At 47.1% G+C, this 21,784-nt stretch overlaps 1 protein-coding gene across 2 annotated transcripts in view; it reads right to left on the bottom strand.

Annotated features, from left to right (window-relative positions):
- Nucleotides 1–21,784, bottom strand: part of LOC105570553 (T-lymphocyte activation antigen CD86-like) — a 310,945-nt gene that overhangs the window by 237,031 nt on the left and 52,130 nt on the right. The window contains exon 1 of one of the 2 annotated variants that reach the window (XM_012027839.1): nucleotides 18,246–18,659. The exons of the other annotated variant lie outside the window; for it this stretch is intronic. The gene's annotated coding sequence lies outside the window, so the exon portion shown is untranslated. Of the gene's footprint in view, nucleotides 1–18,245; nucleotides 18,660–21,784 lie in introns of those variants that run through there. 2 annotated transcript variants of the gene reach the window in all.

The following is a 21,784-nucleotide window of genomic DNA, read 5'->3' as shown; positions in this document are numbered from 1 at the left end:
TAATCTACAAATTAACGGTGCGACACTAATGTCGGTTATCGTGAAGTTAACGTTTGGGAGCGCCCAGAGAGGAATGTTCGCCTAACTTGTAGAAAGTCGACAGTTGTTTGCTGTGTAGTTTCTGAAAAAAAGGAACAATTCTGACGAAAATGACACGTATAAATTAATCGCGCCGACTGAATCCGCGGCGAGCGCGAATTTCCACGAGGGATCAATGAAAGAGTATACTAATATCGTTAATAGAATAATAGCGCGTTAGGTACAAAAGGCTTCGTTGTAACAAAGTTTATTCCCATCGACGTGATTGGTCGGTCGTGACGTGACGAGGTTCCGTAAAATCGCGCGTCCGTCGTTCCGATCGACTAACGAACGCGCGCGAACGAGAGAATGGATATGTCCTTGGTATCGACGAATCGGGTCCCTTTGAATCCCGCGTAATCGCGACTCGCGGTACTTACATTATTGACGGCATCGGGTGTCCACGTCAAAGCGTGTGCGCGCGTCGCATGATTACGGGTTAGTGTAATAACACACGTGCTCGCAGGACACGGCAATATATACGTGGCACGAAATGAGTGTCGCGAGTATTATCTCGCGGAATAAACTGCAATTTCCGCTGTTTGGAAAATGCATTAAACGATTTATCAATTGTAGGTCTAATTTGTTTACCCGGCCCGCATCCCCGGACGATGCAAATTCCGCGCGCCGACACTTTTACCTTCCGCCTTGAGGTGCGGGAATAATTTTTCTCCTCTAAAAAGAGTTCGGCTCCCGTGTATGTATGAATTCGAAAGTTTGCGGCTTCATGCCTGCCGTGATCGACGGTGATGAAACGAGTTTCAGACGTACGTCGATCAATCATAATAGTCAAGAAGGGAACGTTAATGGCCGATCTTTCAAAGTTTTAATTTTGTTAACATCCCGCAGCTCCGTATTTTTAATTCAATCGCGCGCTCGCAATTATCTTAAAAACAGTTTATTGAGTTTAACTGTCAATATCCCCGTGTGTACCGCTTGCCGCGAGGTATTCCCACGGGGTTCGATCGATTCGATTGCGCTTTTGTGCCCCGGTACAAATTGTTTGCGGTTAATTTGACAGGTGTCCCGCCCGTAAGATTTTCGACATGTTCGGCCGCAGACCGGGTACACGTTGGATTCTTCCGAGTGTATCGCGGTCTCATCTCCGCGGAAAGAGCAGTGGCAGCTGTGATGGATGGACTGGGTGTCCGATGTGATAGCGCAAATTTGCGCCTTCTTTCCCCGAGTCTGCCGCAATAAGATCGAACGGAAATTTCTCGTCCCGCGCAGCGCGGAGGAGAGCGAAAAATCCGCCATTCGATGCGGCGCTGCGGGATGTCATCTCGCGTGCCAAGTCTGTCCGCCCGCGTTACCGAAGAGTTCGATTCTTCTCTCGCTGAACGCACGCTCAGATATCGCGGGTTATTGCCAGCCTTTCTTACGCCATTCCTTCACCGGCGTCTCAGCCGCGCCATTATCGTTATACGACTTCTTGCAAGGCATTTCGCGTCGCGTTGTCATACCCGGAGTTTCATTTCCTCGTCACGTTAGTCCGACGCGTTCAAGTTGTTCTTGATATCGATCAAGGGTTCCCTGCGTTTCTTTTTCCATTTCGTCCTCGCTTTCTCGCGCGGACGGCGTGAATTTAATCAACCGGAATCGTCACGACCCTCTTGTCGCCGCTGCAGCGCTTTGTACACGCGAGCGCGTTTGCGTTTTGTGATGCAAAGCGGCATCAAAACTAACGGATAAACAAGTAACTCGTTATAGTGACGCATACTGGGATGACAAATATTGTGCGTGACGGATTCGTAGGAAAGTTTCCCGCGCCATCCCTATTCACATACAGCGGAACTGCTCTTCCCGCTCGCTCACTCTCTCTCGCCTCTGTCGCGTTGCTTTTTGCGTCATATATTTAATTACTGCGATAACAATTATTACGAGCATGGGGACAACGCGCGAAAGTCCCTCGCGTGATGTCGCGGAGGAAAATTGGGGACTGCTGATTTCGTTACAAATTTGACTTTTTTCCCGTGCAGCGCTCTCCAGAAATGTTTGTTTAATGTAAATGACTTGGCTAACAGGGCGTTTTTATTCCGTTATTTGTCATTGTTATTGAAAAAGACGATCTACGAAATGCAGCGCAACTATGTCGTTTTAATTACAGTTAATTCCCACGGGACTGTGCGATAATTCGCGGCGTTTCCCATAAGTGACTCACAACTACACCCAGAAAATAGTTTGGTTGAATTTTGACTAGACTCTTACCTAATTTCAAAGAAATGATTTTGTTACCTGACCAAAATTTTATTTCATTGAGACAGGAATTTCTAAGAGAGTTAATATCTATTTCTTCAAATCTAGCAAATGTTTCAGTAAAAATTTAACAAGTAAAAATTTACTAGATTGAAAGAAATACGATTTCAACATATCTCTTGGTTTAACCTAACTAAATCTTTTCTTTGGAGTGCGGTTAAATTGTTAGCGTGTATATTTTTACAAATTTAGAAATTTAATTAAGAAATCTAGCGATTATTCCGATTCGCTCGCGCGCTATCCCGCTTCAGGATTCTCCGCTGCTCGCCCGGCGGACATTTTACGGAATCTCTGCCCCGAGATCTCGGCCCCGAAGAATAACTAGAGCCATTCCTTTCAACTCGTTTTCTTTCGCAGCGTAATTGCAGCCGGCGCGCGCTTGTTCGCGTCGCGTATGCAAAAAGATAAACAGCCATAACAAGAGCGGGAAAGTTTTCAGCGCAGCTGCGTGCTCGAAAGCTCGCGGGACAGCTTGCAAGTGCTAATTCCGTTTTTCCTTTTTTCCTTTCTCCTACGCCGAGAGAACGTAACGCTTCTTCACTTAAAGCACGCCAGTTACATTCTTCTCCGGGGGGGCGCATGCCACCGCGGTCGACTTTTACGCTCGTACGAAACTGCGTACCCGTCGTCGCCGTCGCCGTCGCCGTCGCCATCGTCGTCGTCGCCGTACGACGTACATACGTACTGCGAAATTCCGCGAATAGAAATTCCCGCGGAGGAAAAGCGACGCACGGCGGTTCATGCAATTTGTAAATTGACGCGCGAACCGTGACGCATCCCCACGCGAATGGCGCGATATCAAGAATTCCGAAGTACGTATTTTGCATAAATTTCAGGCACAGACTGTATCTTAAACAGCCGTTTACATTTTTCCTCGCCTGGCGAGCGCGCGGCCGCGCAGCCTAGGCTGCCCCATCTCCGGTCCCATCTTTTCAACGCATTCGTTTTGCATGCGCTCATTTCTTTTGCATGCAACCGACCTCCTTCTCAAAGGGGGACCCGGGCTCCGCGCGGAAGACGCTTTTCTTATCTCGCCGAGCATGCTCTTTAACGAACCGAGTTTCCTTTCAGAAATGTCCGGCCGTCATCGGACGGCGACGTAAAGTATTCGGCGCCGAATACGCTTACGCCGCGCGAACGTACTCAATAAAAGTACTAACTTGTTAGGCCGAAAGTGTACTTTTGAAGCTCTCGGGGCGCTTCTTACAACAGCTCTTGGCGACGACGAAAACGGTCGTCGTTGAGAAATTATGAAACTTTCGCTCGCCACGCGAGTCCCAGGGAAAGGGAGAAACGAGATTATGGACGGGAGATATGAAGTAATGACAAAATTACGCCTATTAAAATTGGGAATCTTGCCGTTTGCGAGGGACGAGGTCGATTTATATTTCCCATTCACGGAAAACTTTTCCGGCAAGAAGGGTAGAAAAGGGTGAAACGGCGCTCTCCGAGTTTACGTTTTCAATAACGAACGAGAAGTTGGTACAAGTAATTTCGCGTGGAACACTGGTCGAGAGTGGGCGGTGTGTTCTGTACGAGAAGTTAAAGATTACATCGCGATGCGAGCCTCGTGCGCGGGGCAAATTTCGAGATCCGCCGGGCGCATTACACGTTTTTGTTTCCGGCGTCGCGTGAGCGTAAGATTCGAGACACCCTCGGAACGGCCGAGGAGCAAGGAAGAATAAAAACAGACGCGGCAGGCCAGAATGACGCATTGTCCCCGGCTGTTGTCCCTCTCGCGAGATATTCTCTTCGTTTCCCTGCACCTTTTACCCCTGGACCCAGGAATGCCTCCGTCCCGGCGCGCCATTGTCGCGTCGTAAACAATTTGCTGGCGTATCGCCTGGTCGCAACTAGCGAAAGAAGAAAAAAAAGAGTGCAAATTTTTTTTCTCGCACACTGCTCGCTCGCGTAACGACACGGTTTATCATAATCGATGTACACAGAATATCACCCGTTGAAAGTTTGATCGGAGTTTAATGAGTGCCTGTAATGCTAATAGTAACCTAATTACGGTACGTTAAAGTTGAGCTTAACAGAAATAGACGTCACGTTTTAGCAAATTATCCCGTGCAAAGTTAAATGGACGTCTATATAAACATACGCGGGTACGCGAATTATTCATTCGGAGGGTCTGAAGCGGGCTGCCAAAAGTATCATCTCCATCCAGAATTCTGTAATAATTTGATATTTGATCTGTGACATGGAGCACACTTCGATTCTAGACGCGAAACCGCATCGTTCAACCCGGCTACAATCTGCAATTTCCGCTCGCAGCTCGCAACAATTTGGCGTCAATTCCGCGCTCCGGCTGTCAGACGCAGCGGTCTGGTCGGAGATGTTAGCATGATCCGGCGCGTAATCCTCCGCTTGATTTTATGCTAAATTACATTAACGGGATAAATGGAGCATCCAAGACACCGCGTTAATTTCGCCGCTCGTCGAAATTACAGGGACGCCAGGGGGATCTCGAGAGGCACGAGCAAACTCGCTCGCTCTCGACTCGGCGTACATATATATTCGCCCGTTTGTGCGACGCGAGCTCGATAGCGCTATATCGAAATCGTTCCTGAGCTAATCCTCGGGGCGACACCGTGAAATGCATCGTCGCGAGGGTACGAATCGCGCCGGCGAGTGCACTCCGCGTCAATCGGCGCGGCGGCGATGAAAGGAAGGCTCGAAATTTTCCGGGCGGAATCGTCTCGAGTGATTCACGCGCGCGCTCCGTGCGATCGTACATGCGCGCGGCACCTATACGGCCGCATACACGACCCGGGGAGACACGGGTCAACGAATTTACCCCCGAAGTCGAGTGGGCGGGCGAGAGGGAGGGGGGGGAGCGAAGGCAAACTTCCCTCGGAAACTTGACTCGGCGTCGACGTTCCCTCCCGACGTTTCCCGCAGTCCCGCAGAGGATTTCGACGATAACTTTAAATATTTGAAGATCCGTGCTTTCCATCTGGTCGGCTTCCACTCGATACTCGGCTGTTTATCCGCACGGAGATTCCCCTCCACGTCTTTTTTATCCTCCCCCCCCCCCTCTCACTCGCGCTCGAGGAGGAGGAAACGGGAGAGGCTTTTGTTAACGACGCGGATCGAAGGGGGATTTCCGACGGGCCGTTTTCTTGTGTCTTCCGCGTCGTTCGAATAGACGTCGAATGAAAGTCTAAGCCGGGGCTAGTCTCTTTGTATTTTCGTGAGAGACGCGCGAGCGATATCTTACGCTGGCATAAATCTCGCGTTAAAGCCGATCGCAAACAACGTAACTCTAAGGTAAACGCATATATAGGGGGGAAAAGGGAGTCGGGGCAACAAGTAAAACGCCGGATGATGCGATCCTCGGGACACGGGTGTTTTTCTTATTTTAGAAGAACGAACGGAAATATTTAATTTACATGGGAAATAGACACTGCAGCTCGGATTTGAATTATTAACTACGCAAAAATGTAAAGCAGTCGGGGTAAACATTGAGCGCTGCCGGGAATATCCCCTGCCTTGAACCCCGAAGGAAAATGGCGAAATTTAACATTACCCGTCGTTCTTTCGCTCATTCAAGCGTATTATCCCCGAGTCTCTTTCTCCGAAATATGCTAGTCGATAAACAGCCGCCGGAACGAGGAAACAGCGGGAAAAACGGGAGGGAGGGGCGGGAAGAAAGGTCCGAGGTAAATTCAATACCCGGTGGTGCGAGTAATTTAGCGGCGGGACATGGAGGAAGCCGAACGCGAAAAAAGGAGACATGAAATCCAATTACGCAAATTCAGGCTCGTCGGCGATGCCGGCGAGCGCGCGCGACGCGACGCGACGCGGCGGGAATGAGCGCGGGTATATCCCGCGAGGTTCGCGAAATTTACCGTGAAACGCGGCGCAGCTAATAAGCTAAGTATTTGCCTCGAAATAGCTCGTAAGGTCGGCGGGGGGGGAGGACTCGCGGGAGGACGCCGAAAGCGCCGTTACGCGAAATTACGCGAGCGCGGATGACGCTCGTTACAAGCGGAGCGTGACTCCGCTGATATCGGGACGCGCTCGTCATTTTTGCCGCACTCTCGAGCGCGACTTACTTTCGAGCTGCAGCCTCCGCGGGATGAATAGCCGGCTTAGAGCGGAATTTTCGTCGAGCTCTCTCGGAATAATTCCTATCCGACTAACATCGCGAGGCTCTGCCTCGGCGAAAGGGAGGGGGGCGGGAGAGGCTTTTTATTCTTGCCGCTTTACGATCGCGATTCTCTCTCCCGGTGGGAGAAATTAATGCCGTTCGAGCGGGCGAGGCGACGGAATGCGAGAGCGTTCCTATGGTCTTTCTCTCTCGCTTGGAAAGGCGTAGAATGCGCTTCTAATTTCTAATTTGCCAACTGCGCGGCCCGAGAAGGCAGCCAGGGGAACCTGGCTTGTCGACATTTTCCATAATTTTATAGAATTTTCCCTACGTCCTCGATGATGCCGTTGTAGTAACTTTTTTCTCGGCTTCTTTGTCGTAGATTATATCGTCCCCGAGTAAATTTGCTAAGGATATTACATTTTCATATGCAAACAAGGGGGCGTCGCGCGCTGCTCCGTTCGCGTTTGTCTCAAGCCGGCTTTATTCCGTGGAAAATTTCCTGTTTACAACCTCGCGGGAAAAAAGCTGGGTACCCTTTGATCTCGCGCCGTAGCCACGACCTACTTCACCATGACTTTCCCGTTTCCATACCGGAATTTTCCTTCCTAATTTCGCAACGAGGGTGCGCGCGCGCGTGCGCGATCTACATTATGCCGACCGGAGGATCGGCAAAAAATTTTCTTGTATAGTATATTAATCTCGTTACGCGACACATTGTTATTAGAGGACGGAACAACGGAATAAAGTTTGCATAAATTTTATTATAAGAAATTCCCGTCGACAATGCAATTTCTGTTTACAGACCCGGGCGTCTCGCCTATCTGTATTAACTACAGATCTGCGAGGCGCGCCACGGTAATTATATCCGGTAATTAAAACGCGTGCCATAAAATTCGCGGGATTTGCATCAGCGTCCCGCCTACGCGCTCGATTAATTAGCAGAAATTCTCGACACAGACATTTTATTCCCACGTACCTTGCGTTACGTTCGCACGACTGATCGTGCAGCTTCTTTTGCGACTTTTCGCCGACGTTACGTTGAAGTCGCCGCCGCGATGTTTCCATCCCGGAGGGCTCGCGAAAGTCGGGAAACGGTTTTGCGTCGTCAAAATGAGCGGGAACTCAATAAACGCCAACTAACAACATTTTTCGCAATAAATTTTCTGTATTAAAACATTGGCCGGTTAATGTCGACTAAAAAGCTTGATTATTGTTTCTTTGTAAGTTGCGTAACATCAATACTATAATTTCCCTTTCTCAACAATACAAATGTATAACACAGGTTGTACACACGGCGTCATTAATGCCTGGACTTGAATTTTACTAGGATTCATATTTACATAGTCTTTATTCCCATCTATACATCGATGAGTTTCAGGCTGTAGTTCACACCATAGACATCTATAGACGGAGCATTAGCTACAACTCTGGACAAGAGGGGTTCTGATATTTGGGGCGCGGGAGGCACTCATCTGACATCGACTCTTTCCGGTGAGATTCGGTAATATTCGGTTCACATCTCGAATCTCACCGGAAAGAGTCGAAGTCAGACGAGTGATCCCCTTACCGCGATTATCAGTTACCCCTCGTACAAAGGATCCGTCCATAGATGTCTATGGTTCACACAGACTTCTATAGAACGTATAGAATAATCATAGACGTATAATATATAGACCGCGCGTTTGGCTGAAGCAGTGTACCTACAAACTTTAGAAAGAGACAACATACTACAAGTGGTCGTCCTCTATCCCGTTACTTTTCTGTTACAGGCATTAATGAATAAAACTGTACATAACAATTAGGCGAACGCGATACTACGTATTTTTCCTACTGGATTGCTTAGAGCCAATCAGGATATTATCATTTGATCTAAAACTCTGCACCCTTATTGGCTCTCGTAAGCGATCCAGTAGGGAAAAAAATAGTATCGTGTGCCGTTGACTTTACATATGTTGAGTAGGAAATTATAATATTGATGTTACGTAACTGCTCGATGCTTAAATTTATTCGAAAGAGAAACTAAATGCGAAATTCCTGCTCTCGTAGAAAAGTTGAGAGTCGATTAATAAAAATCATGCGAGTAGCCAATCAGCTTGCAACTTTTCTGCAAGAGCCTTATTTTCGCACACGTTTCTCCTTCGGATGAATTCCAGAATCGAGCCCCTGTTAGCCGATATTTACTGGGAAACCACTTGGCGGTGGCTCGAGGGAAAAGGGCCGATGCCTCGGCCGCGAAAAAGGAAAGCGGACTGGCTCCGGCGAGGCAGAGGAGGCCATAACTATCATAGTTAGTATGTCCTAGTCGTGGGCTACTACTTGCGGGCTCGTAGGCGAGATCGCGAGATACGCGCGAGTGCAATTAGAGGCGAGTACGGAGAGTAGCGCCGGGGCGTGTACCGCCGCGGCGCTTGTGTTTACGTCGGACGTCGGACGTGGGTTCCACGGCTGGAAAATGTAGTCGCCATTAGCGCTAATACTTCGGCCAAGACGTAGGGCGTGCCGGGCATGCATTCGCAGGCCCGGCCGTGGCTCCTGCCTCCTGCTGCGGCGGGGCAGGCGGGAGAACCGGGGGGGAAATAGATTCGCCCGCTTCTCCGTTTTGTGCCCTCGGTTCGCAAGTATGCGCCGAGTAGTGCGTATATTACGAGACCGAGGCTCTCCCCCCCTTTCGCCGAGAGGTAATTCCGTTTCGCATGACCGCTGGCTGTAGCCCGGGAACGGAGAGTTCGCTCGGGGTATGTAAGAGAAGACCCGGGCAAATAGCATGCTAAAGCTACGTCGGACAAATTTGGCAACGAGTAACGAAAGAGGATGTACGTCAGAAATGGGGTAGGAGTTATATGAAGCGTCGACCAGCAACTATCAAATTAAAGTGCCGTCGAAACGATTGAAATTGTTCACCAGGAACGTAAGACTTTGCCCACTCATGTCCCACTAAGTTTCTGAAATCATCTTCAAAATTCAATAATTATTCTATACTAATTAATAAACTACTTTGTAAATGAAAGAAAGTGTCTCTAATCCAGCCATTCAATTTGTTGCACAAATATTCGTAATATTTGAAACAAATTTAATTAAATTAAGAAACAAATTAATAAAATTCGTATGGCTCAAATATGATAAACACAGATTTGAAGGAATAAAGGACCAACAGCCGTGACAGGGTGTTAGTGTCTAAATGTTCCATATTCTAAATTTCTTGAGAAAATATTACCTTAGCCAAGGTTTGAACCTGGACCTCTCTCTCTTTCTCTCTCTCTCTCTCTCTCTCTCTCGCTAGGCGGGTGTCTCAACCAATTCGACTACCAAATCGCAATAAATTTAGAATATGAAATATTTAGATACTAACACCCTGTCACGGCTCTTACAATTAGTCCTTTGTTCCTTCAAATTAATGAAGAAAAGTCAAGTTAATATCTTAAATCGGCCTTCGCTGAGGCTTTATTGTAAATCCTGGCACACTCATTTGCTTTGACGACTAACTTGAAAACAGGATTCCGCGGTGATGTCTGAAACGGCATAGAAAACTATTTACTTAATTAAATAAAATTTCGCTTAAGGTAAAACAATCATTTCTTTGAAATTAAATAAAAGTCTAGTAAGGTCAAAATTCAAAGAAAATTTGTTTCATTTCGAAGACACTTTTTCCTGGGTGCACTAAGTATAATTATTAATAAAATGTATGGCAAAATTTCAAACAACTCTCGTGAAATTCTTCGAAATGCCACGCTGTCCTACGATTGCATGATGTAGCTTTTACATATATTAACGTAAAAGATTCTAGTAAACACGTCGTGAGTATAAAATTTGAAATATAATAATTAGGGACAAACTTGAAGAACACGACAGTCTCCGCGATCTGTTTCACGTATTGACCGAATAAGAATATCACATCCTGCTTTTCCTCATTAAGCTTAACGTGTTGATGCAATAAATTTTCAATGTTTGTTTATATTTTCTGCGTACAAAGGTGTTTATTCATTTGTTAAAATGAGATATTTCGAATGAAGATTACGTTAAAGTTAAAAATTGTGCGGCACAGAGGCATTCTACAAATAAAGAGCAAATAAAGTGAAAAAATAAAATGGCAAATTAGTTGAAAAGACTAGAACGAATTATTTTAATTAATTAAAATAATTTGCCCCTTTGCCTATTTACATCCGCTATCCACCGTCTTTACCGCGCTTTATTCATCAGTTAATTAATTTATTGTTCATTCATTCATTATTTTACTGTTTTATTTGCTGTTAATTTGTAGAAAGCCTCCATTATTATAATAAATTATTTAATATAATATGTCGCGAACCCCGAGGGGAGTCAATAAAGTTATTACATATAATATAATATGTCGCGATGTACACGTCATCTTTATATACTCGAAATACATTTGAAACTTGCCGGTGTAAATTAGTGAACTCCCCTCGTTTGTACATAGCGTTACTTGCAGTCCGCTCTGCGGACCGGGTAGCCCGGGTTTCCTCCCTTTGTGAGGTCAGAATCCTACACCTTTCGAGTATCTGTACAAGCGTGGGAAAGGGACTCTCGGATTTCTATTCAGTCCAAAACATCGGCAGGGATGTGGCGACGGCGGCCTATCTCGCGCAAAGCGTCTCGGCCAGCATTCCTAGAAGCTCGGTCTCTACGGCGCTTAGTTATCGAGATGTACAGCGCCAAACAGAGCTTCCAGCAACGTACAACACAGGCGGAGGGAGACGACGCTGGTACGAGAAACACATTCCGGCCGAGTAAGAGGTGACTCGAGCTCTCGGGGGGCTTCGGATTCCATCGGTGCCTGCGGCGCACGGATAGCCCCGTTAGAGCACTTGCTCGTCCTTGTCGTTGTCGTCGTCATCGTCGTCTACGTCCCGGCCGCGACACAGCCACAGAGGCAAGAAGGGATCGCGCGAGCCCGGAGCAGGAGGAGGAGGAAGAGGGCTTGAGGGTCATCCGAAGAGACGAGAGCCGGGAAAGCAAAAAGTCGCCGCTGACAGCCAAGGAGAAAGAGGAAGGAGAGCCATCGTGGCCATCAAAGCCACGCGCTGGCCGTGCAATCGCAGGGGTTTAGTATTGGCGTTGTCAGACGCGTATCGGCGGAACAGACGAAGGAGAAGCCGACACCGGGAGGAGCTGGACGGAACGATTCGCTCTCGCAGGTCGTTAATTGCTCTAGTCCGGCGAAGAGTTTTACGAGCGTCACCGGCGCGACACGTTTTGCCGATCTCAAAAAAAGTTTACAGTCGACGAAGCCGAGGAAAAGCGAGCGCACACGTGCACATATCAACGAAGTTATCTTCTCGGCGACGAGCTCGTCTGCAAAGTTACGGCCGCTCGTTGACCGATTTTTCAGTAACGATCGTCACTCACGGCCCAGCAAGCGAGAACGACTGTGCGTTTGACTATAAACGAGCTTCGCAACCGTGTACTATTTTTTTACGCGACGGTGCTGATTATTTTCCATATTTATATTGATCACAATGAGTGGGGACGGACAATCTGACGAACGCTTGTTTCTTTCTCAACTAATCTGTATTTTTTACGCACGGAAAAATTACATAATTCTCTTACGAACCCGACGTATACGCGTCTGTACGCGCTCATTATAGTAATGAGGGAACCCTAAGGCTCGGTTTATCATTTTCTGTCGACTCTCCATTTTTTTCTGTATTATTATCTGAGAAGAGACGGGTACTCGACTAACCTCTAGTTAACATTTAGCTGCAAATTTAGTCTGCAATCTGTAGAATTTATTCGGTGCAATAGCTGTTCATCCCTAAGACTCCGTACATAGAAATTTAATGAAATATTCGCTGTCAGCAGCAATTTGTTGATATTATTCGCTTTACTATGCAGATTTCTCATCTCGATGCCACTCGAGACTATCCTCGAAAAATTGTTGCCGATGAATAATCTCGCGAGTCTCTCTGTAAATAGATCGCGAAAGACCCGACTGTTCGCGCCTCTTTGTCGAACGGGCGCTCGAATGCGCGTGTACAAAGGTACAGATTCGCGAGTCTCCCGAGAAACGTTAAGTTTTTTAAAGCTGAAACGCGAGCCCGTTTCAAAATCCGTAGCTTCGTTTGACGATCGTTAAAACTTTATAGAATCGTTGGTGACTTTATAAACTGCCGCTCGCGTCTTATAGAGAGAATCTATTATATTAATATCTCCCGTTATTACAGGAATGTATTTAAGCTGCCTGTCGATCTCACAAAGGAGCCCGCTCCGGCGACGAGCTCGCAGTGTCGGGATCATTTCGCCGGCCACTAATTGTAATGTAACTCCATCGATGCTCTTTATACACACAGGCGCACCGCGCGATTTTCATACTTGAGGCATCGCGTGCGGCTATATAATTAGGAGTAAACGTGCAGCTGAAGACAATTGGACGCCGGGGATGATTACAAGAAACTTGTTATAGTTTCCGTTGCCGAGCCGTGCCGAGCTAATGGCGGTATCGTTCTCCTCGGCGATTACGCTTATACCGCTGTTTGAGTGAATCTTACTGTAAACGAGGAGCATCCGGAGACTTATAGAGAAACTTTCCGACTGAGCGGACTAAAAAAATCAATCGCGAGAATGCCGAGCGAATTAAAGAGCCGCGGAGGAAAAAGCAGTTGAGTTCGAAAACGTAAACTCCGCGCGGCGAGTAAAAAGGCTCCCGTTAAAGTATAACCAATTGAAACTTTCGCACAATGGGGAGGCTAATTATTCTAAGATGGAGCAGCGATATTCAGCGTTTTGTACAAACCTTACGCAAACGGCGGGAATCGATATTTACGACTCGGGTACTTGATTTTTTTTCGAAAAATTAAATTGCCACCTGACACACTTGGATTCTTATTCTTGTTTATTTTACGTCGGACACATTCAGATGAAAATAGGAATGAAATATTGGGAATTCAATTTGAAGTAAGATATAAGGGTAAAAGAAAGTTTTTTGCCCAAACTGGGCTCGACGTTATTTTTACCTAACCGGTTTTTAGAAGTTACGAGAACACATTTGGGATCCGCCTACCGAAGGAGGACCTATGTAGATCACGATTAAACGCATTGCCCGAATCACTATGCGTCTCGGACACGGCCCGGACATTTGCATAGGAAATCGACGTTAAGTCAATTCCCAGGGATATGCGATTAGGCGCAAAAACGCGATTGGCGCAGCCGCCGCCGTCGCCCGGGAGCATTATCCAGGTCTATATGTGATCAAACACGTCCGCGGGGGCATCGCCGTCATTTCCATAATTATCGCGCCGGCTGTAAAAAAGAATATCCCACGGACGAAAGTCGAAGGGCAAGGCGATATCGGCATCTTTATTGTTTAACTCGCCGCTATCCAAAGATCCTTCCTCGTCGCTCTTTTTTTTATTCTCAACCAACCGACCCCGCTCTTTCCGATCCGCGATCGATTCCGCGCCCGATCTTATGAAATACCGACGACGATGGATGCAGGTTCGATCGGCCGCTACGAGCTACTTGTAGCCCGCGTATAAGGCCGGATACCGGCATTCGCCCTCTGCAGATGCATATCCCGCTCCTCTCGAATGCTCGACCCCGGATATTTGCATAGCTGCGTGTATTTCGCCCCGAAAGAGCTTTCCACCCGACTGATCCTCGCCGTCGTCCCTCCGTCGCCCCCAACCACCGGCGTCTTTTCCCCGTCCGTATCCGCGATGATGAAATCTTCGCTGTTACGGCGCCGTAAAAGCGGAATGAAACTATCGAATTTTTTCGCGGACTTTCCCGCACGCCCGGGATGACGGCGAGAGCCCAGCGCCCTCCGTCGTCCCCGTCGTCATGGCCGTCGGTTGGCAGTACGTATTTCTTCCCCCGCGGCGCAATCTCATATACGTCTCTCGTGAATTCCGCCTTCCGACCCGAGACAGGCGACTTACGTCGCGTGAGATTGTTTTAAATGCGAGCACGGCGGATGCCGCGCGCGTGCGACGTATAATGCCGCGCAGCTACGACGTCGCGGCGCTTGTTCGAAATCAGTTCATGAATCTCCGTGCGCTCCCCCGCGTATACGTGCCGCGTAAGTCATCTTTTGTATGCATCTTCCCACTCCCGCCTCGCCCCTTTCTCATTTCACGAGGCGAGTACTCGCGGAATGAACGACGCGCGACGCACTCGATTCTTTCTCGTTACGCGCGCGTGACTCTTTTTTTTATATATTCGGGCCGCCTGGATTCTTCGATTAACGCAAGTAAGGTGTTCCGGAACGTTACGGTGGGAACGGCCGTGCATTCAGATCCGTTCGGATCGAAAAGTTAATTGAAAATATATTTTATATACATACGCGGAACTAGGTGCGCCATTCTGGCGATATGTCGGAATTCATAACAAGACTTGCACACGGTGTTTAAAATGCTTGTTCCATTCAATCAATCCCATCTTCGCGTTCTTCATTTTATCTGAATTTTATTTATTTATTAATCCCCCTCCCCCTCTCTCTCTCTCTCTCTCTGTCTCTGTCTCTGTCTGTCTGACTATCTGCCTCTCTCTTTCACTCTCTCTTACTCGCCTAAAAAAACCGATTAAATGTCAAATGACACTAGATCAAAATAGGAATCGATCAAAATAGGCTCGTGGTCGAAATGTGAAATGTTCAATAATGCGCTTCGTGCTCTTACCTCGCATCTAAATGCATTATAATTCTCATTTATATTCCTTTACCCCAATGCCGATGTTACATCGTCGCAGTCGTCGTAGCTGTAACGCAGCCGTCGTTCCTACCATTTGAATTTTAAACGGTGCTACGCTGATCCTAGGAGATCGATTGTCAATCCCTTGATGATCTCTCGTCCACATTAAGGCGAACAGTTTTCGGAAGGGAGAGACACTTCCTCTAACTTATTCATATATTCCCCGCTTTACATTTCAACTAGTTCGATTCTCGAGATTTTTACGGGGTAAAATCGAAAATATCACTTAATTAATACAGCGTTGAGAACTCGTGTTCCGTTAATAATATTACAAAGGGCGTGATAATAACATAACGGCGGACTCTATTGCGAGCCAACAACGACAAAGCCAACAATTTAATGCGGTGTTTATTACATTTTACATTTACGCATATTGCATTTAATTATGCGTTACACATATCGCAACTAATTTCACCGCAATCTTTTGCAGCACGCTCGCAGGTGAATTAAAATGAAAAAGTACCTTTCGGCCCTTTCACGAAACCTGTCTAATTCGGACACTGATGCGCACGCGATGATCCGAAATCCCGAATTTGGAACGCATTCGTAGTTAGTCAGCCATAATGTAATTAGGATGAAGCGTCATGTTCCGCTACTGAGAGTGATGATTTTCGAACTGGGTATGTATTCCTGATGAATGCGTTCATACCCCATGTTAATTAACTCGCTCGACCAGCCGGCTGTCTTGTAATTTTGCAAAACACATGCTCTTAATTATCAAGTGGCTAATCCACCGAAACTCTTCGTTGTTAACAAACCATCACCTCTCGCTGAATTCGCAATAACCCGCCTACTTTTTCTCGATTAATACGTAGATGTTACGTGCTGCGTTATCGCCAATTTTTTGCTTACAATGCTTCGCTCGCGTTAAAAAAAATGCTGCATTAAATCTTTTAATCTTGGGGTTGGATTCCTTAAAAGAATAGTGTATACTAGAAATCACTGATGCCTCCCATATGAATTTAGGCACATATCGACACGTCTATACATTTTGCATATACGTACATGGAAAATGTGTGTGTGTTCTACCTGTGCCTAAATTCACATGGGGAGGCATCAGTGATTCCTAGTGTACAATTTGGTTTCACAATTCCAAAATTTCTTATTGACATATTTGAAGCTTAACTCAGACCATATTGCAATTAAAATTAAATAACAAAGAGCGAGGGAGAGACTATTTTATATAAGAAATGTGGTGACATCCATGGAAGGGAGATGGCCGGAGAGTCGGAATGGAACGCGCTGATATTTCCGCGAGCACCTAACTATCGGCCATTCATTACGGCAGCCGCTTCAGTGGCTCGGAGTCGAACTGCCGCAATTCATACTGCGACATGATGCTTGATAACAAAGGCGGCTCGGTGATCCTCCCTCCTTATTAATAGACGACCGAGTCTGCCGTAACCAAGGGTGGAATGGTTAAAACCACCTACTCTCGTCGGCGAACGAAGATTCGAGAATAATGTATGACGCGCGTCCTGCGGCTTTAAGCTTGCACAGATCCCAGAGGGAGGAAAGCGGCAGCGCAATAATTAGAAGTGCATCGCACACTGCGATGCGCGTACGAGCTCGCGCGCGCGCGCGCGCGCGCGCAAGGGGTTAATTCGTACCAGTCATTAGCGCGTGAATTGTCGATCGATGACGGGATTAATTACGAACCCTAAACAGTTCTAGGATTAACCCTACGGGAGTTGCTTGTCTCGCGGATACGAGACCCGCCACCCGTAAGCGACAGAGAAAGAAATGCACTTCCGCCACTTGGACGACGTTGTCGCGACGCGCGATGATCGATTGTGACGTATCACGTTCATCAGCTGCGAAAAGAGGACGACACACATTGACTTTGCCCACTTGGAATCGCTTTTTGGCATCGCGACGCTTATCTGCCAGCCGCGATCTGCGTTCGAACGTCAGGCCCGTATCGCGTCGTGTAATTAACTAAATTAATTTTACGATGTGTATGATTTTCGCGGGGCGATAAGCGAATCTTTGTAATTGGACCACCAGCCTGAGCGCCCGCGATACGTCAAACTTTACGCATAATCGTGTACCCAGTGAGAACACTAATGTCGAATCAACGTCGAGTCGACGTCGATGGGGTCGAAACCGCGTCCCAACCGTCAGTTTTCGAAAATAATTAAAAGTTTCGGAACTTTATTTCTTGTATTAAATTTTGTATTAAAAATTAAACGAGTTAACTCGGCAGTTTTCCCCAACGAGATGTTAAAAGTATTCAGAGCATTGAACATAGTAATTTAAGACAAAAAATAAACCAATCAGAATATTCTTCAATGTCGCCAGCGGTAATTAACAACGTCAGTGTTTTCTTGATCGTACCTGGCATTTTTAATAATAGAAAAAATTTATTGCGAAAAATATTACCTCAGCCAGGGTTTGAACCTGGACCTCCCCACATTCTGGGCGGGCGTCTCAAAAAATTAAGTTCCGAAGGTTAATTATTTTCCAAAACTGACGGTTGAGACGCGGTTTCGACCCCATCGACGTCGATTCGACGCTGATTCGACGCCAGTGTTCTCATCAGTAACATGACTGAAGAGTCAACGGATCATGAAGGAAGGGGAGAGAAAATCTCTCCTCCGCCTCCACTCGTCACGTCCGTGAATAACTATACAAATGTGCAGTACCGGCCAAAATTATATATCACCTTTGCATTTTTCGAGCGTAACTAGTTTCAAAGGGCGCGAATGAAAAATTGGAAGATGACGGTGTATTTTGTCAAATTTCACTACCCTTCGTGTACAAGACGTACCTGTTGCCAGGTGTCTACTGTAAAATTTTGAGCACATTCGACGCACTTTGACGACAGTTACGTTCAGAAAGCCCGAAAGGTGACACAATTTTGGCCGGTACTGTGTCTTCGCGTAAGGTCGTTCGAGGCCGCTAAAGGCGATTTACCGAGGAAAGACGTGATACACGTGATCCGTCGAGTCGTCCGCGTCAACGTGGGTCGTCGTGGGAAGCGGCACTTTCCCGACGCAAATCTCGCTCGCGGCGCGCGAACCTTACCACCGGATCATCGCGATCGAGACTGTCGAAGTCGTGAAGGCAGAAACTCGAGCTTCAGCCGTGGATGAAAGCGATAGACTCACCTATTGCGTCTCGCCGCTCCACGAGGACCAACGCTCCCCTTCGCGCACGTAGCACTAACTGAAAACCGAAAGATCTCTGGCTCACTGAACACTTGTCAAACACGCCGGCGTTCCCCTCACAACACTGTTAATCTCGCCGGGCCTCCGCGCCGCGACGAACGAGCCCGCTTTCTCCGCTCGGCGAGCGATCTATCGCTCGAAGCCTCGTCGATTCGAGCGAGACACCCTCTGCGGGCGACTCCAGCCCGCGGAGAATCCCCGCGATTGATCCGGAGGCTCTCGGGCACAGCGGGATGCTGCGGTCGCCGGGAGAGCGAGAGCGGAAGGAAGAGAGAGAGCGAGGATGGTCTCGCGCGCGCGGCAAAGGCGCGTGCGGTCCGGACGCGGAACGTGAGTGCCGCTTGGTAGAAGCGACTGAACCGCCAGGCCGGCGGAACGCGCAGGTCCTACGGGTACGTCCCACGTCGAGCTCCGGCGGCAGAGCCAACGGACAGGTACTCGTCGCTCGGCGAGGGAAAATACTGTGCCGCCGTGCAACCCCCGGAACGTCGCCAAGAATTCGCCGCTTAATACCGTCCCTCCCCCGCACGAGCCTCGCGCACAAGGGGGAGGGGGAGGAAACGCGCATATGCGGGGACTTCGGACGGGGTCGACCGGATAGATAGCTGGATGGATAGGTGGAGATGTCTCGCGTGTTCTGGAAATTAAATTCCCTCCCGAGGAGAATTATTTTGACCGATTCCGGAAGCGAAAGTAGGGGAGAGTGCGCTTGGACGCTCGCGCGCGAAGATGCATTGTGTCAAGATTACGCATTTGTTAGGGCAGAATGGCTGTCATGTACTCTTAAGACAGTGTTTTACGTTTTAAATCTTTTACTTAAAGTAACGCACGATAACTCTGTTGTGACTTAATACAAGACAGCTCAGGCCCTTACGCGATACGACTGAGACGATCGAGAGGCGAGGTCGTTTAGTTAAAAGTCGATAGGAGCATCGTGTGATACAGAATTGCGATAAGATTTAAGGGGATCCTAAAGCCGTCTGTTTTATCGACATGCTTCGTTCGAAGTGATCTTTTAATTGGCTTTATAGAAATGCAAAACTCTTTTACGGAATTAAAGTACGCAGCAAAATCTAAACTACGTTGGTTGATTTTATATCAAAAAGGGAGGAAATTTTAATTTTACTAATTTTTGTACACTTGATGACAATAATTGCTTGATTCAAGAATTCTATAATAAATATATACAAAATGAGACCAGCATACTCTAGGGACAACATATAAGAACAATATCGTGCAATTACGATAGAACTAATTGTAAGATTAATGACCTAGAAAAAAAGATTGCTTCTAATAAACGCAAGTACCAGAAATCCAAGTCTAGAAGAGCAGTATGGCGTGTAGAAATAGTTGCAGGCTTTTTTGAGAGAGGTCGCTGCCAAACATCATTGCAAATTGATTGGCTATAATTTTCTCGGACTGAATTAAAAAACTTTGAACTTGGAATTAAAAATGTCGATAATTGTCGATAATTTTTAATTCCATCTCCTATTTTATCGACACTGATCGAGTTCGCCAGCGGCTTTAGGATCCCCTTAATGAAGTGCAGGTTGATTGCAACGTGAAGAATTAAGTAATTAATTTTGCGACGATGATTATATATTGAAAATGATAACAGATTAATCTTCGCTTCGGCTTCCTAATGACTTATGAAGCGAGTCCTGCGTCGCCGCGGGATTCCCCCGGCTTTGGAATTTAAATTTAATTAATTAACGCACGAAACAATTGGCGGACGGCTACGGTTGACGATCGATGTAATAACAAATATCACGCGACGTGGAAGAATTCATTCGTTCGTTTCACGAAGTCTATCCTAGCATCTCTTTCCCGGGGCCTCGAAGAGGCTGAAAGCGGTTTCTGTAAAATATCGCGGGTAACGCTGCCATTTTTCTGGACATCCAATTATATCCAGCACGCGTTCGCGGACGGAAATTTTCGTGCTCCTCGTGATTATCGCGTCTCCGCGAACGCCCCGGAAAAGCCCCTCGCAATTAGTCAGCCGGTCGATATCGCGACTGCCGCGCGCATTTGCAAGGGTATGAAAACAAATTCGCGCTGACACGTCGTCCCGGGGAAAAAAAAGGAGAGAGGAATCACTCCCTCCAATCTATATTACGTACGTGCTGCAAATTGTACGATAGGGCGGTACCATTTACTCGGCAAAACACGTATGTCTCTATAATACAGACGTCGCGAGGGGAGAGAGGGTTCACGGAACGCTGCCCCGCCGCACATAAATCCCCTCGCGTAAATGAATTAGCCGCTTCAGATCGGTTTATTCGCGAGTGTATCCTCTCCCTCGTAAAACTCGGAGGAGCTTATTACCGGCTAATACTACTTCGCTCCTTATTTATGACCGGACAAGGGCGCACGCCGGTGCCGCGCCGCGCCGCGCCGCGCCGGTGTAATACGTGTGGCATGCGAATATCGAGTTGCGCGATTCACCATGCATAATATTAGCACGATATTATAGTTCCGCCGTGGATTACGGTAGGGGCCGGGGCGAATACCTAATAAGGATTTTACGACTGTCTAGGAAATCCGTGATTAGCTTCTCAACTATGCGAGCGGAGTCGCGGCGCAACGTTCGCGCGCGTTGGAGCATTCGTATCTCATCGACATGCCGCCGGCTCCGTGTCCGGATATATTGATCCGAGACGAGGATCGAGTCCCAACGTGTTGTTAGCGAGGCACGTTATGGACGCGGATAAGACGAAGATTGGAATCTTGCCGCGGAAAAAGCGACGTCGACGCATCTTCCGCAAGGTTCCGCGTACGCCAGCCTGCGGCGAAACACGCGCTTTTATTGTACGTGTATATCTGACTGTTAAATTAAAAGTTAATCGAGTCGGAGGTAAATTTGTATCGTGTCGTTTGGTGGATTTCTTTTGTGGCAAGACCAGAGACTAACGTACAGGAATGATAAAGCCTTTACTCCTACCATTTGCTCGTGGCACACGCGTATCGTTTGCATTTAGATTCCGTGCCGGGGTTCACTTTGCGGGTCTCATTTCACGTCCTTTACCCCGGCTAAAGTAAAATAAGAAGCGAAATTTATACAATTTCCAACGACGAAGTCGTTGTTTCATCCGTTTCACCTTGCCTTTCGAGGTAAGACTCGTTATATAAGGATAGTCTTTTGGTATCGATTATGTATAGAACCGATTCGATATATATTTCGCCAGGGCTCAACACATTTTTCGCTCAAGATTACTTTCGTACCCGGGAAAAAATTTTCACATATGATCATATATAATCATATATGCTCATATACGAAAAATGTCCATATATAAGATACCATATGTATCATATATGATCGTATATGATAATGTGTTTGTCATATATGACAGTATATATGACAAACACATTATCATATACGATCGTATATGATAATGTATTTGTCATATATACTGTCATATATGACAAACACATTATCATGTACGTTCATATATGATACATATGGTATCTCATATATGGAC

This window comes from Vollenhovia emeryi, unplaced genomic scaffold (genome assembly GCF_000949405.1).
Source record: "Vollenhovia emeryi isolate VEMERY1.0 unplaced genomic scaffold, V.emery_V1.0 DF939120.1, whole genome shotgun sequence".
Lineage (NCBI taxonomy): Eukaryota > Metazoa > Arthropoda > Insecta > Hymenoptera > Formicidae > Vollenhovia > Vollenhovia emeryi.
Note: the sequence above shows the minus strand (reverse complement) of the source record. Positions and strands in the feature narration are given on the sequence as shown.